This window comes from Bombus impatiens, unplaced genomic scaffold, assembly GCF_000188095.3.
Source record: "Bombus impatiens unplaced genomic scaffold, BIMP_2.2 scf_0296, whole genome shotgun sequence".
Classification (NCBI taxonomy): Eukaryota; Metazoa; Arthropoda; class Insecta; order Hymenoptera; family Apidae; genus Bombus; species Bombus impatiens.
The window spans coordinates 819,623-833,449 of record NT_176715.1 but is presented as its reverse complement, the minus strand read 5'-3'; the positions used below and the strand labels follow the sequence as shown (position 1 = coordinate 833,449).

The following is a 13,827-nucleotide window of genomic DNA, read 5'->3' as shown; positions in this document are numbered from 1 at the left end:
ACGTTATGATGAGAAAACAGAGATATTTGTATTTTATAAAATTTACAAAATTCCAAGCACTTCGTGTGGCTGCTACAGCTTTTGGAAAAGAAAAATTAAGTTGTCAAAATAATAAAAACAAATTAGCTATTTAAAAGGAAAACGAAGCAAGATAAAAATAAAATACAAGCTATGTATAAGTTGATAAGATTAAAAATTATACTATACGCGAGATTAACTGTAATATTAATTCAACATACATATCAAGAGAACAATTTCTAAATTGTAAAAAACGCAGAAAAATAAAAATAAAATAGAAGCTATGTATAAGTTGATAAGATTAAAAATTATATTATACGCGAGATTAACTGTAATATTAATTCAACATACATATCAAGTGAACAATTTCTAAATTCTTCCTCTCTTTTCATAACTTACTATACTTTTTCCATATATTTTCCGTGGTATAAGTCGAAGATACAAATCTATGGAATCACGTAAGACGTTAAAAGCTACCTGCAAAGAACAAAGAGAAATCTTTTTTTACAAGTTAGTAACAGCAAGGAGACAAAATTTATTACCTCTTCATCTAGTTTTATATCTTCAGATGCACGCAGAACTATTACACTGCCATTGTCCGTTAAATATATTGGTACCCATGCTGATATCCACAATATATTATCCTGTAAGAGATTAATAAAAATTTATTCAACCAACAACATTTCACATATTGTGCTATATATTTTATAAAATCGCAAATGAATGTTTTTGTGCATTTGTAATCGTTAAACCGTATAGAACCGTTTAGTTACTTGACGAACTCTTTGTATTTAGATTCTCTTAGTATTACTAAAAATTCTCAACGCGAGAATTGATTGTAATTTTAATAAATAAATAAAAAAAAAAAAAGAAAAAAGATTCTCTTGATATGAGCGCTGTGTCCAATTGAAAGCATTCAGATGCGGACGTCTGATCTTTCCGGAACTCTACTACTGTGTATCTGATACAAACGTCTGATCTGTACAGGATTTCTCTACTGTGAATCTGTGCATCTGTGCATCTGTGCGATTTATTTATTAGATACAATATACAATACAATATATAATCGTTCAAAATACCTGAATACTTACGAGCAGTGGTGTATATGTACAGGTGAAATCATGCAAATAGTAGACATAATATTATAATTAATATCTTGTTGGTCCTACGTAATCATGGATAATATCGCGCTGTTATCTTAACATTACATTAAAAAGACTGAAGATTCTATAGTTTATGATATAATTTTATTCCAAAATTTCCATGAATTAGATGATTTAATCTTTTCAATTCCTTTTAGGAATACATACATAATAATCGTACTGAAATGTAGAGACAACTAATTTTGCGACACACGTTTTCACTCTCTTAAGTCAGAAACAAAATTAAATAGCCGTATGAAACTTTTCGTAACTGACATGTCCATCTAATTAAAAAAGTTAGAAATAAGGGAAATATCGAATATGTAAATAGCAAAGTTTTAAACGAAAATAAAATATTTAATGGAATAAATTCCAAATTAGAAAAATCAAAGAACATACAATTATAAACATGATATAACAACTTTTTATTTAAAAATGAAAAATTTATAGTAATATTAATAATAAATAATCTTGCAATTGAAGATATGTGTATGTTAAAAATGAATCTCTGTGTGCCGTGAGGTCCCTCCCATCTTGCTTATCAGAATACGTCACTGCCTCCTCCATCTCGTAGCCAGATCCTATAAACAAAGTCTCTATTCTTTTTCTTTGTCAATGCAACGTCGGGTAGCTTGGCGTCAGCCTATCTCTCTACCAATCTATCTCTCGCCAAACTGTTTCACTCTAAACAGGTGATCGATACCTCATACCTCGTTTCACGACTTCCAGTCACCGGCTATCGACTTTCCAAATATTTGCTCAAGCATCCTGTCAATCCATAAATTATCATAAAGCTAAATAACGGCGTGGCACGAAATTGCATCGCCGCTAACGCGTATACGTGTGTGTGCACGTATCGTTTATTGTAACGAGGCTCGTAGCTCAGTACAATCTTTGTTTATTAGTATAATCTATATCTTTCATTTCTTTATTTGTTTTCTTATACGATATAAAAGCCACACTTCAGGAGAACACGAATTTTGAGAAAAGTTTGAGCTTGTGTAACTTTGTGCTATCAGTAAGCTCTTTGTGCTATGTAATCATCAGTAAGCTCTTCGTGTCTCCCAAGAGGGAACAGCCGAGTAATATCAGAGATTAAGTAATAGAAAATTCTAATAACTTCATTTGGCGACTTAACACGTTGACTGCCACGCGTATTTTCAAAGAAATCCCCGTCAGGCCACGTGTGCAGCAGTACCAAGCGTTCTCTGCTAGGTGCTCCCATCGATATTTTAGCAATGCGAATCGTTCAAGCGGTGGTCTCGAGAATGATCTTTCGTTTCGTTTGTTCGCAACATTAAAACCACTAGGATCTCTCGTTTCGTTTGTTCGCAACATTAAAACCACTAACTGTTGTTGAATATAACAAAGGAAAGTGTGGTATAGATTATTCCGACCAAATGGTTTCTTATGCCACCACAATTACAAAAGGAATCGAATGGTACAGAAAACTTGGCGTTCAATTCCTTCTGGGAATTTCTGTTGTAAACGCTTTGACGGTTTACAAAATCGCAACAAGAAAAATATAAATATTAGAATATTTAGACAATTATTAGTTGGAAAATTATTAGGGTCGTCTGAAAATACAAAAGATCCTTGTCTTCGACGGAGTCAGCATAATATCGCCGTTCGGAAAAACGATGTCGGAAGAAGCATTAGACGCGCGTGCAAACTGTGTTACGCGAATAAAAGACGCCGAATGGACCGAACAAAGGCAGAAAAGAATTTGAAGAAAACAACAACTTATTGTCCAAATTGTCCCGACCAACCTCACCTATGTATAGAATGCTTTAAAGTTTTACATTCCAAATCATTTTTTTAATAAACCATTTTCGTATTTTTATTTTATAACGATTCAACAGTTTTATTATTATAGAATATCTTTTCAAATACCTACGACGATCCCTCGCAAGTATTCAAATAAGCGACACCCGAATATGGGTTACGCGGCTCGACCAGAAACTTTGCTGGCACCTGAATACGGGTGTCGTAGCAGTCAACGTGTTAATATGAATTAATTAATATTAATAATTGTATAAAATTCTATTAATAATTATTGAATATTTATCAATATCGACAACTTTTATATATATATATAATATAATAGCACGTATTTCTATGATCTATTACTGTGGTATTAATTTCGCATATAAATTTATAATACAGTCTCTAATGATGAGAAATTATGTATATCGAAATGAAAGCAAATTATGTAGATACTATTTGATTTAATATCAATATAAAAGCATCAAACGCATGCGATATGCATTCTACCCGTATGAAATTTACATGATGGCGTGTGCAATTCTGCGTAGGAATAATCGTCGAGCACGTTAACTACGGTGTACCATGGACAGTGGCTAGTCGGTTGAAACCATGCGTCCTATTGATTTTTCAAGTACCGCTAACCGATCAATATTTATGCTATCCGGTGCGACGCTCTTCGACACGTATCAAACGCAAAGTCATTTCCCTGTCCATAACCAACCGAATTAAAGAATCATTATTGAATGACGAAACACCACGAACGTCGGTTTTATAGCGCAAATGGTCTAACCGCGTTCTCGATAGGAGACATGAAAATCGGTATTTTTCATTTTATACACATGATAATCAAACAGCCAAAAAATTCTACCAAATGTCCAAATCGGACAAGTTGCGAATGTAAACAACTAAATAAAAAAAAAATTTTATGTCACCTCGATTCCGTATAACGATAATTTGCTTCAGCATCTCGGCTTCTCACGTTTTAACGTCGTTGTCTCATAACGTTCCACTTCTGTATAAATAAATAAAATGGTAATATAACTTGACAGACACGTTCGTCAAAATTTAAACAGAGACGAGGCTTTAGTTTCACGAGGAGCGCTGGTTATTCTCTATACACTGGCCAAGGGTGTTCTCGGATTCATAAAATGCGAGGACACGCACTGAATCATGCGGGACTCACACGCATTTTCGAGCAAACTACATATTACCTCGTCTGCTAATTTGACGAAGTTGATGCTACTCAAACTTTTGACGGTTAATGTACATGTATTATATAAACGAATTCTCGACCGTATGTGTGTATGTGCATACGTGTATGATGCACGAGAAGTGTTTCCTTCTGTTTTAACTATGAAATATTTTGCTTATTTCTTAATTAATTCTAAATCTAAATATTATAGTATCGTGGACGAAAGGCCTGAGAGGTATCGGCTGAACTATAAACAATGTCACCAGAAAGCCGAAGTGCCAACAGGCCCAACAATGTATCGTCTGTCCTTCAATCGAATAGTTTCGCAGATAAGGCCTGCGTGACCCTGGCCACGAACGGTTGCGGAACACGTGCGTGATGGGGCTGAGACAAAAGACAAAGGGATGCTAAGAGACAAAGACGAGTCTATGGCCAGTGTTAGTTGAGAAGTCAAAGTTAGTTGAGAAGAGTTGAGAAGCCAAAGAGTGTGAATCGGGAGATATTGTTGCTAGTGTCATGACCGGCACACTTCAAAACCGATGGTCTGATGACGAACATTCACCAGATGGCAAGGGACTGCACGCGGCAGCAGCAGGTCCAGAGCCCAGACCCAACACCCGGAGGTCCTCTCCACTTCATAAGATAACCACTTGTGTAGGGATGCGACTGAGTTGTAAGAGCTTCAGTCTTGGAAGGTCACGGCTGTAGTTCGGAAGTAAACTGTCGTTAGCGTAAACAAAGTGTTAGGAAATAAATTCTCTCTTTTTTATCTTCATCTTCGATTTCTTTTTTTTTTATTTTACGGGCCTGTTTTGGCGATCCTGCCAGGATAGTGAAAAACGTTTGTTCAGAAACCAAAAGACATTCATCATCTACGGAAGATAGAATTATTTGGGACTACAGTCATCCGCAACAACGAAGAAACTATCACAAAGCAAGTGGTGTGACGATAAAAGGTAAACTGGATTCCTTTGTACGTTGCGGTGAAAGGAAACCTAGCTTCAGCAGGAGTAAGACTCGTCTTCGTCCGAAAATAACAAAATCAGCGCACCAATGCCTAGGACAAACAAACCTCAAACCTCTACCTCAACTGGCCCATTGTTGCGAGCAATATTGGACAGTATCCAAAAACAGAATGAGAATATCGCCCGTTTACGAGAGGATATGTTACGTTTGCCTATGCAAAGTGGGGCACAACACAGGGCAGCAGAAATCGACGGTCTTGGAAAGTCACAGCTGCAGTTCGGAAGTAAACTGTCGTTAGCGTAAACAAAGTGTTAGGAAATAAATTCTCTCCTTTTTATTTTCATCTTCGATTTCTTTTTTTTATTTTACGTGACATTGTCGAGAGAGTGTGGTCCGCGTGAGAGAGAGAGAGAGAGTAACGTCAATTCACATCAGAGACCAGGTTACACACCGTGGGCAGGATGGCGCTCAGATGTCTGCACATCCTTGGCGCGTACTCTCAATAGTCTTAAGGACCCACCATGGATCTTGGCGTTTTCATAGTTAAGATCCTTCAGACCAAACAAGTGTCTTTTATTTTAAGTGCCCCTTTACATTTATTGTTTACTACGGGGAGTTGACACGGGAAAGTTGGTTTTTCTCACGTTCGGTATCTTGCGTTAGCAATTTTCTCTCGAGGGCGACTAAAACCCTTCCTGGCCCACCAACCGTCTTATTGTCCAATCGCAGACGGTGTCTACTGCCCCCACTTCCTTAACCAAAATTGTCATCAACAAATTCGACAGTCCCGTGTCCTTAGACACACCCACCTCTAGCTTTCCTCAGACACAGTATCGTCAGTAAGACTTCACTTATTGTGTATCCTTAGAATAGTCAACATATCTTTACCGGTCTCTACCATTATAACAGTCGCGTACTTAACGTATCATTGTAACTAAGTTTTACATAACGTGGTTGAAGTGAATTGTGATTTATGTTAATTCAGTGTGTGTTCCAGTTTGACTGCTGAATTTGTAATAAAGTGTAATTAAAACAAAATTAATAGTTGTGTTACGACTCGACTATTTTTATTTTATCAGCCAACCCTGAAGTTTACGTGGCAGATCCGTGGTGACGAGAGTTGCAGATTAACTATCTAGTTGTCTTAATTATAATATGTTATTGTGATTAGTTCACGTTAAACAACCATCGTTGCCTGTTTAACCAACATCTGTTTCATCCATTTGTAAAATATTATTTTAAATAAAATAATTGTAGTAAAGATACTGCAATATATATGCGATAGTTACAGTAGTTCATAGAGTTTAGTGTTTAGATTTAGAATTCTAATGTAATATGTAGTATAAAGACAAGTAGTATACTGTTAGTAGTCTGCTTATTTTTACCTTCGACTGTATATAAGGATATTCTTTGAATTCTCTGCGGTTTACCTATTATCCGCAAAGTAATACGTACATGGATCAATTAATTAATATTTTTTACGCAACATAACAGCTATGCTTCCTTTCGAAGAATTTTTATCTCGCTTAATTGCAGGAGAATAATGCGACATTTGATTAATTTCTCAGATTAATCGATCGGCTGGAACATCGAGGATAATCGGGATATAAATGAGAAACACTTTTCGCTACACGATGATATATTCCTCGTTTCCTTTCGCAGGGCTTCGTATTTTATTTTTCGTATTGGTAGCAAATGAACCGGACAGCCAACTGAAAGAGCACTCCAATCGCTCTCATCGCCTCGGGGCGATGGTTCTGTCTGCAACTTGGTTCAAGTTTAATTGAGCTTGAAAGTTTTCGACTTGTTGTCTGAATTCACCTCCACGCGCCTACCACTTTTATCATTCGCCTCCTGAACGACATTTTTTGACGTCGAGAACGATCTCCGTATTCAATGTACCATACACAAAATTAATTCCGAACAACGAACGCCTATCTTCATTTTTTAGTGCATGTCAAAATGATGAAACGAACTATCGTTTGTCGTATGTGGTAATTTTTTTCATTTAATTTTCTAATTACACTGCCGGTCATAATTAGACTGCGAATGTTTATGCATTTTGGGGTAATTAAAAATTCCAAGAATCTACAGACTGTATAATATGCAAAAATATATGGAATATTTAAGGTAGAGCACTTGCTATGATATTTAGCAAACGAATTTCTATTTAAATTTCATTTTTTAATTATGTCGATAAAAATTAGAAATCTATTTAGATATCTAATATGATTTGATGACACTTGCTATGGTATTTAGCAAACAAATTTCTATTTAAATTTCATTTTTTTAATTATGTCGATAAACATTAGAAATCTATTTATAAATTTAATATGATTTGGTGACACTTGCTATGGTATTTAGCAAAGAAATTTCTATTTAAATTTCATTTTTTAATTATGTCGATAAAAATCTTAAATCTATTTATAAATTTAATATGATTTGGTGACACTTGCTATGGTATTTAGCAAAGAAATTTCTATTTAAATTTCATTTTTTAATTATGCCGATAAAAATCTTAAATCTATTTATAAATCTAATATAACATTTCATTTGTGTTCTACGTGTCTTATAATGCTCTTTTTAGTTCCTTTATTAAATGTTTGTAATTCTTTAATACAGCTTTTTACTATAATTTTTGGAGAGTTTTGTTTAAAATATCGTGAAGATTCGTTTATTATTTATTTATTATTTCTGTTTCATATATATGTTCTAGTAATATATGTGTTTCATTACTCTCGCGTTTGGTTATATTACGTGCTTGTAGAAACATTTCCGCGCCGATTTCTATCAAATAGTGTTATTTATAATGAATGATCAAAATAAAATGCAGTAATATAACTTGAAAATCGGAGTAGCATAATTAATTTCTAAATCAAGTTGCAGCTTCATAAATTATTATTTCTATTTTAAAATTGTACTTTTCTGTCGTTATTACCATATTGTTGACTGGAAACAGAATATACATACAAAGATTTATTAAGACATATTAAGATTAGTTTCTTAACAATATAACATATTAAGATTTATTAAGACATTTATAGCATAAAATAATAGAAAATTGGCGGTACAAATACATTCTTTATAAAAGTATTCTTAAACTTTCTACGTCGCTCCAATAGTGTATTACGTTTATGTTTACATTAGTCAGGTGTAGCTTGATTTCGAGCGGCAGAGACACGTAACGGTATTTCAATTGCTACAAACTTGATGTGTAAACAGAAGCGTCAGAGAACGGCGTAGAACAGCAGTGGAACGAAGCGCAATTCATTACAGAACCGGCAATGCTGTATATTTCATTACAAAACAGGTAATACTTTGAAAATTTAAAGAGAAAATTGCTTTCGATTCTCATTTTTATTTATATTATATATCTAAATACGACATATTAATAAAGTTCATTTAAGTGCTACTGGTATGAACGTGGTTCCATTTTTCATTTTTGCAAGTGAACAAACAATTAAATAATGAAACAACGCGTAGTTAAAATATATATTAATTGCATTAAAATATATTATAATTGAATTATTATAATTGATATATTGAAAATATATATAATAATTGTACGAAAATATACAAGATGGTATAAATAGCAATTAGTGTAATATTATTCGGAAATCTTAATTAATGAATTCATCTATTATTATTTTATTTATTATTTATTATTGCTTAGTCCGTGCCTTTCGGCTTTCGACGAACTTTCGGCTTCACATCTCTTATGTCTGTTTCTCTTCTTATGTTTCTACCTCGCCTCTTTTCCACTCTATTCTATTGCACTCCCTTAATTATTCCATCTCTAAAAACTAAAACTATAAACTATAAACTACAAATTAACAACTAATGACTAAAAACTATTGCGACTTTGGTCTTTAGCCTCCTTGCTGTGCCTCCTCCTTGTCGTTTGCCCTTCTCTTCCCTGTTATTGCTCTCAGTTCTGTTAAACTAATTACTGAAAATTCTCAATGCGAGAATTCATTGTAAATATTAATAAATAAAAATGAAAGTTCCGTTAAACCTTCTCCAGTCTCAATTAGCGTGTTTCCTATGTCCTTTGGTCCTCCCTTTATTTCACATTCTTCTATCACATGTCTCGGGTCTTCTTCTTTCCTTCTACATATGATAGTCTGCATCGAATTCATCTATTCTTGGTATAATATAGTACAACTTTATATAAATATAATATGAACATAATATAGCTTTAATATCGCAAACAGGACATTTCTAAAACGAAGAGAATGTTATCCTTTATCGATGTTACGATATTGGATAGAAAAGATTATACGTGTATTGCTATATAAAAAAATGAAAGTTTTTGATCCATTTTTTTGTGCCAATTTTTTGTGTCCCAGTTTATTGCCTCTTCACCACTGGCTAACTGTTGCTCAGAATATATTTTTTTTGTCGGATTATCGGACATGTCCAAAAAACTGTAGCGACTATTATATTGCAGATATACATATATACCTTGTATAAAGTGGAACTATTGTTTACCTTGGAACATGAAATACCTACGAATAGGGAAAAAGTCTATTTTTGTTTTCGTTTATTACAGAGAATGTCATGGTCAAATTATATGCATACAAAAAGGGTCAATAAGAAATACAGTCTAAAATATTATTAAGTTACTACTAAGTGTTACAAAATTTAATATGTTTGAATCTAATTAATTAATATGTAAATTTTACACTGGATACGATGGAGTGCAAACATTTCTTGTAGCTATATATGTATTATGTACAGAGTGAGTCAATAAGAATCTATCCATCTAAAATAAATCGTTATTGGTCTCATCAAAAAATCGTCTTAAATGAATTTTGTTGCGTTTCAAGGAACTCGTCGGATGCATGCAATTTTATTTTCCGAGATACCAGGCCGATCTTGAGCTTTTTAAATGGCTTGGTTTGGTTATTTAAATTTTTCATAATATTAGTCGATCTAACTGAAACAGATTAAAGTTAAAATACCCACTTAACTGATAGCCTTTCGGTATAAATAGATTAATAGCTTTTTGTAGAGAATATATGGCTGATTAATATCATAAAAAATAGACAAAACGTAAGGTAGCAGAAAATAAGAAAAGTATCCTTTGAAATGCGACGTAACTCAGTTAAGAAGTTTCTCGATGAAAACAATAGGTAACGAGTTAAGATATTTACACGTCAATGTACCTATTGTGGAGTTTACATATTAATTAATTAAATTCAAACATATTAAATATACTTTCATGTTTTTATTTTTTTTTTATTTAGTTGTTTACATTCACAATTTGTCCGATTTGGACATTTGGTAGAATTTTTTGGTATACTTTCATGTGACTAGAAAAATTTGATATCGTGCAAATGAAATATGGAACTTGCTATAGGAGCGTTTAGTTAGAAAATAAGAGTACGTACTGTTATGAATATTTTCTAGTCACCCTATGTAATTTACATATTTACTCGATTTTGCTTAAGGGGGGATAAGGTTAATTCGTACAAAAATAAGGCATGTTTTTGTGAATTATTTGTGACGACACAGTTAAAATCTCTTTATTAAAACCAATAGTACATTAAAGTATGACATTCGAAGAATATCGTGTAAAATTTTCACGGAGAAATATTAAAAACTACGGCAATGGCAGTAATTATTCGGACGTGTCTCGGAAAATTGCGGTGCTCCTGATAACTTGGTGGTGGATCATCTGAAATCAAAAAGCAAAATTCATTCGTTAGGTAATAGTTTTCCACGGGTAACGCTGCGAGGGTTTTTCGAAATTTCAATTTTTCACCTTTTTGGAACACTTTGAAGAGATAAATTAGCCGACTTTGCGAAAATTTTCGTTTCCACTGGCGATATATCTGTTACCTTCAAAGTCATGATATTTTACGTTTTATTAACCAGAAATAAAAGCAATCTAACGTTTCAACATTTTTCTTTACCCATTCATATATCATGTGATCTCACAAATAACTCTGATTTCTGAAGAATGTTATGTATTGAAATAAAGTACGTATATGTAAACTCCTTAGAGTTCAAGTGTGATAAGGGCTTTCCCTGTTTCATGGATAGCACGACTTTTTTCGTTTTACGAACAGCCATTTTGAGAGACACTCGTTTCCCAAACGAACGGACAGAGAGTAACATCAGAGATTTTTTTTTTTTATTATTTATTTATTTACATTTTACAATTTGTCCAGTAGGACATTTGGTAAAATATTATAGCTTAGTGATATAGCAATATAGCATGTGGATGGCTACCCCCAGTGGGATACCATCTTCGAATGACATCAGAGATAGACAAGACCACAGAAGAAAGACTAATTGTTTAAAACATTTGAAGATTGACGGAGAAAGATCGGTAGCTCAGGACGTTGAAAATCGATTCTCGATTTTCAGACTTCAGAATCGATCAGCTGAATTACCAAGCGATTAACGATCTTACATATGTATTATTATATTGGGGAAACAGAAGTAAATACTGTTTTCGGTGTCAATTGGAGAATAAAAGTTTCAGTGCATCGTAACAGCACCGAAGAGAGTAAACACGTCTAGACGCATGCGGACAGTGTATTGATTACTAACCAAAGTAAGAGTACAAAAACCAAAAACGCTAGGAAACGATCAGCAGAAAACGTGTAAAAATTCACATAATAATAATAATTTATTATGTGCTTTAAGCTCGTAGCCTGTTACAGAGAGCTTGTTGGGTTCTTATTTCTAATTTCTTACGCTATATTGTATTCTATTCTCAATGAGAGAATCGATTGTAATTTTAATAAATATTTAAAAAAAAAGTAAGAGTACAAAAATCAAAAACGCTAAGAAACGATCAGCAGAAAACGTGTAGAAATTCACATAATAATAATTTATTATGTACTTTAAGCTCGTAGCCTGTTACAGAGAGCTTGTTGGGTTCTTATTTCTAATTTCTTACGCTATATTGTATTCTATTCTCAATGCGAGAATCGATTGTAATTTTAATAAATATTAAAAAAAAAAATAAGAGTACAAAAATCAAAAACGCTAGGAAACGATCAGCAGAAAACGTGTAAAAATTCACATAATAATAATAATTTATTATGTATTTTAAGCTCGTAGCCTGTTACAGAAAGCTTGTTGGGTTCTTATTTCTAATTTCTTACGTTATATTGTATTCTATTCTCAATGCGAGAATTGATTGTAAATTTTAATAAATAAAAAAGAATATATTATATTCTTACATTGATCTCTTGTTTTCTGTATTTTATCGCTCTTTTATTGTGTTACATTATACCGCTTGATTTTTCCTTGTAAAAATTCACACAGTTAATTTTCCAATCTATAACGGACAATGTTTTACACAAGGAAACTTTGCTGGCGGGTGAAAACACATAAAAGGTAGTACATAAATTGGGAACGTATGTTTTATTCAGATGTTATTTGTTTAAATGTTTTCTTCTGAGATTTTAAAAGGACGCGTAATGAATACAGCACCGACAACAAAGGAACACGCGAAATAAAATATTCGCAGTATATGCAATTCTATGAATCTACAGATTTATACAAATTCGTACAAAAAGAGAAAGGATGGTAACAGAAATTGACGTATGAATAAATTTAACAAACCTAGGAAACACCATAACGAATACGATCTTTTGTCTTTGATGAAAATTATTTTTCATTTTTAACGAAGATGATTTTTTATCTTTAATTAATGAATTTGATATTGCATATATTGTCGCATGCAACTTGGTGTGAGCTTTTTGGATGAAACTTGAGTACACTGCATAAAGAGTGTGTAGCAAACGATGTGTAAAAATTACACAAAAACGTATAATCGAAATTTTTATTTTTAATGGTTCTCAGTTTCAACTATTTGCGTCCATTATTCGTTGTTTGATTAACGCAGAACGCATAGTCGAACAAGATGTAATACAAATCTCTTGGAATTTTAAGATATCCTTTCCACCATAGTATTCTACGGTTATAGAGCTTTACAAAATATGCAAAAGAAAATTTCGATCTTTAGAAGCCGACACGGTCGCATACTCGCCTTTAATGCGAAAGTGGTGTAAATCTTAAAAGTTGATCATTTACACTCTATCAAATACTTTATCAAAATGTAGAAAAAAGTCGTAAAGGTCGTAAAGGGTCGACTGAAGGATTCTTACTTGCTCTTATCCGCGAGAAACTAAGGAAAATGTAGTATATCCTTATTACTGTCCTTACAAAATATAGTAACTACGAGACGTTGACAGTCAATTTGCAAAAAGCTATTTTTTCACTTGCTGTCCGAAGATTACGCGTAAAGTAATAGCAGTCAAGAGTCGATTGATAAGCGTTCAAAATTTATTTCCTATACATATCCACGAAGCGAGAGAAATTACGCTCAAGTAGCAATTCTCACGCGATCTTTAACTCGTCTCTGAATTATTCACTCAACTTTCTCGATGATTAAAACGGTCCTAATGAACATGTAAATTACTCCGACGTTCTGATATTTAACGAAATCCGCGCCTCGAGTATCTATATTCGAAGGATATACAATACGATGTGCTAACCTCACAATTACACTGTGCATCTCTATGCGCGCATTCTCTCTGTAGGAAATTTGAAAGTGCAATATTACGCAGAATTTTTTTTTTTTTATTATTTAATTTATACTTTACAATTTGTCTAGCTGGACATTTGGTAAATTTTTCTAACTTAATATTACACAGAATGCACATAATATGAAACGATATACAGGGTGGTTGGTAACTGGTGGTACAAGCGGAAGGGGGG

At 33.2% G+C, this 13,827-nt stretch overlaps 1 protein-coding gene across 2 annotated transcripts in view; it reads left to right on the top strand.

Annotated features, from left to right (window-relative positions):
- The first annotated feature begins 4,348 nt into the window (after positions 1 to 4,348).
- LOC100742097 (tetraspanin-17) overlaps positions 4,349 to 13,827 on the top strand; it is a 62,218-nt gene continuing 52,739 nt past the window's right edge. The window contains exon 1 of one of the 2 annotated variants that reach the window (XM_033320367.1): positions 4,349 to 4,742. The gene's annotated coding sequence lies outside the window, so the exon portion shown is untranslated. Of the gene's footprint in view, positions 4,743 to 8,240; positions 8,396 to 13,827 lie in introns of those variants that run through there. The other variant, XM_033320366.1, reaches the window with a different exon arrangement.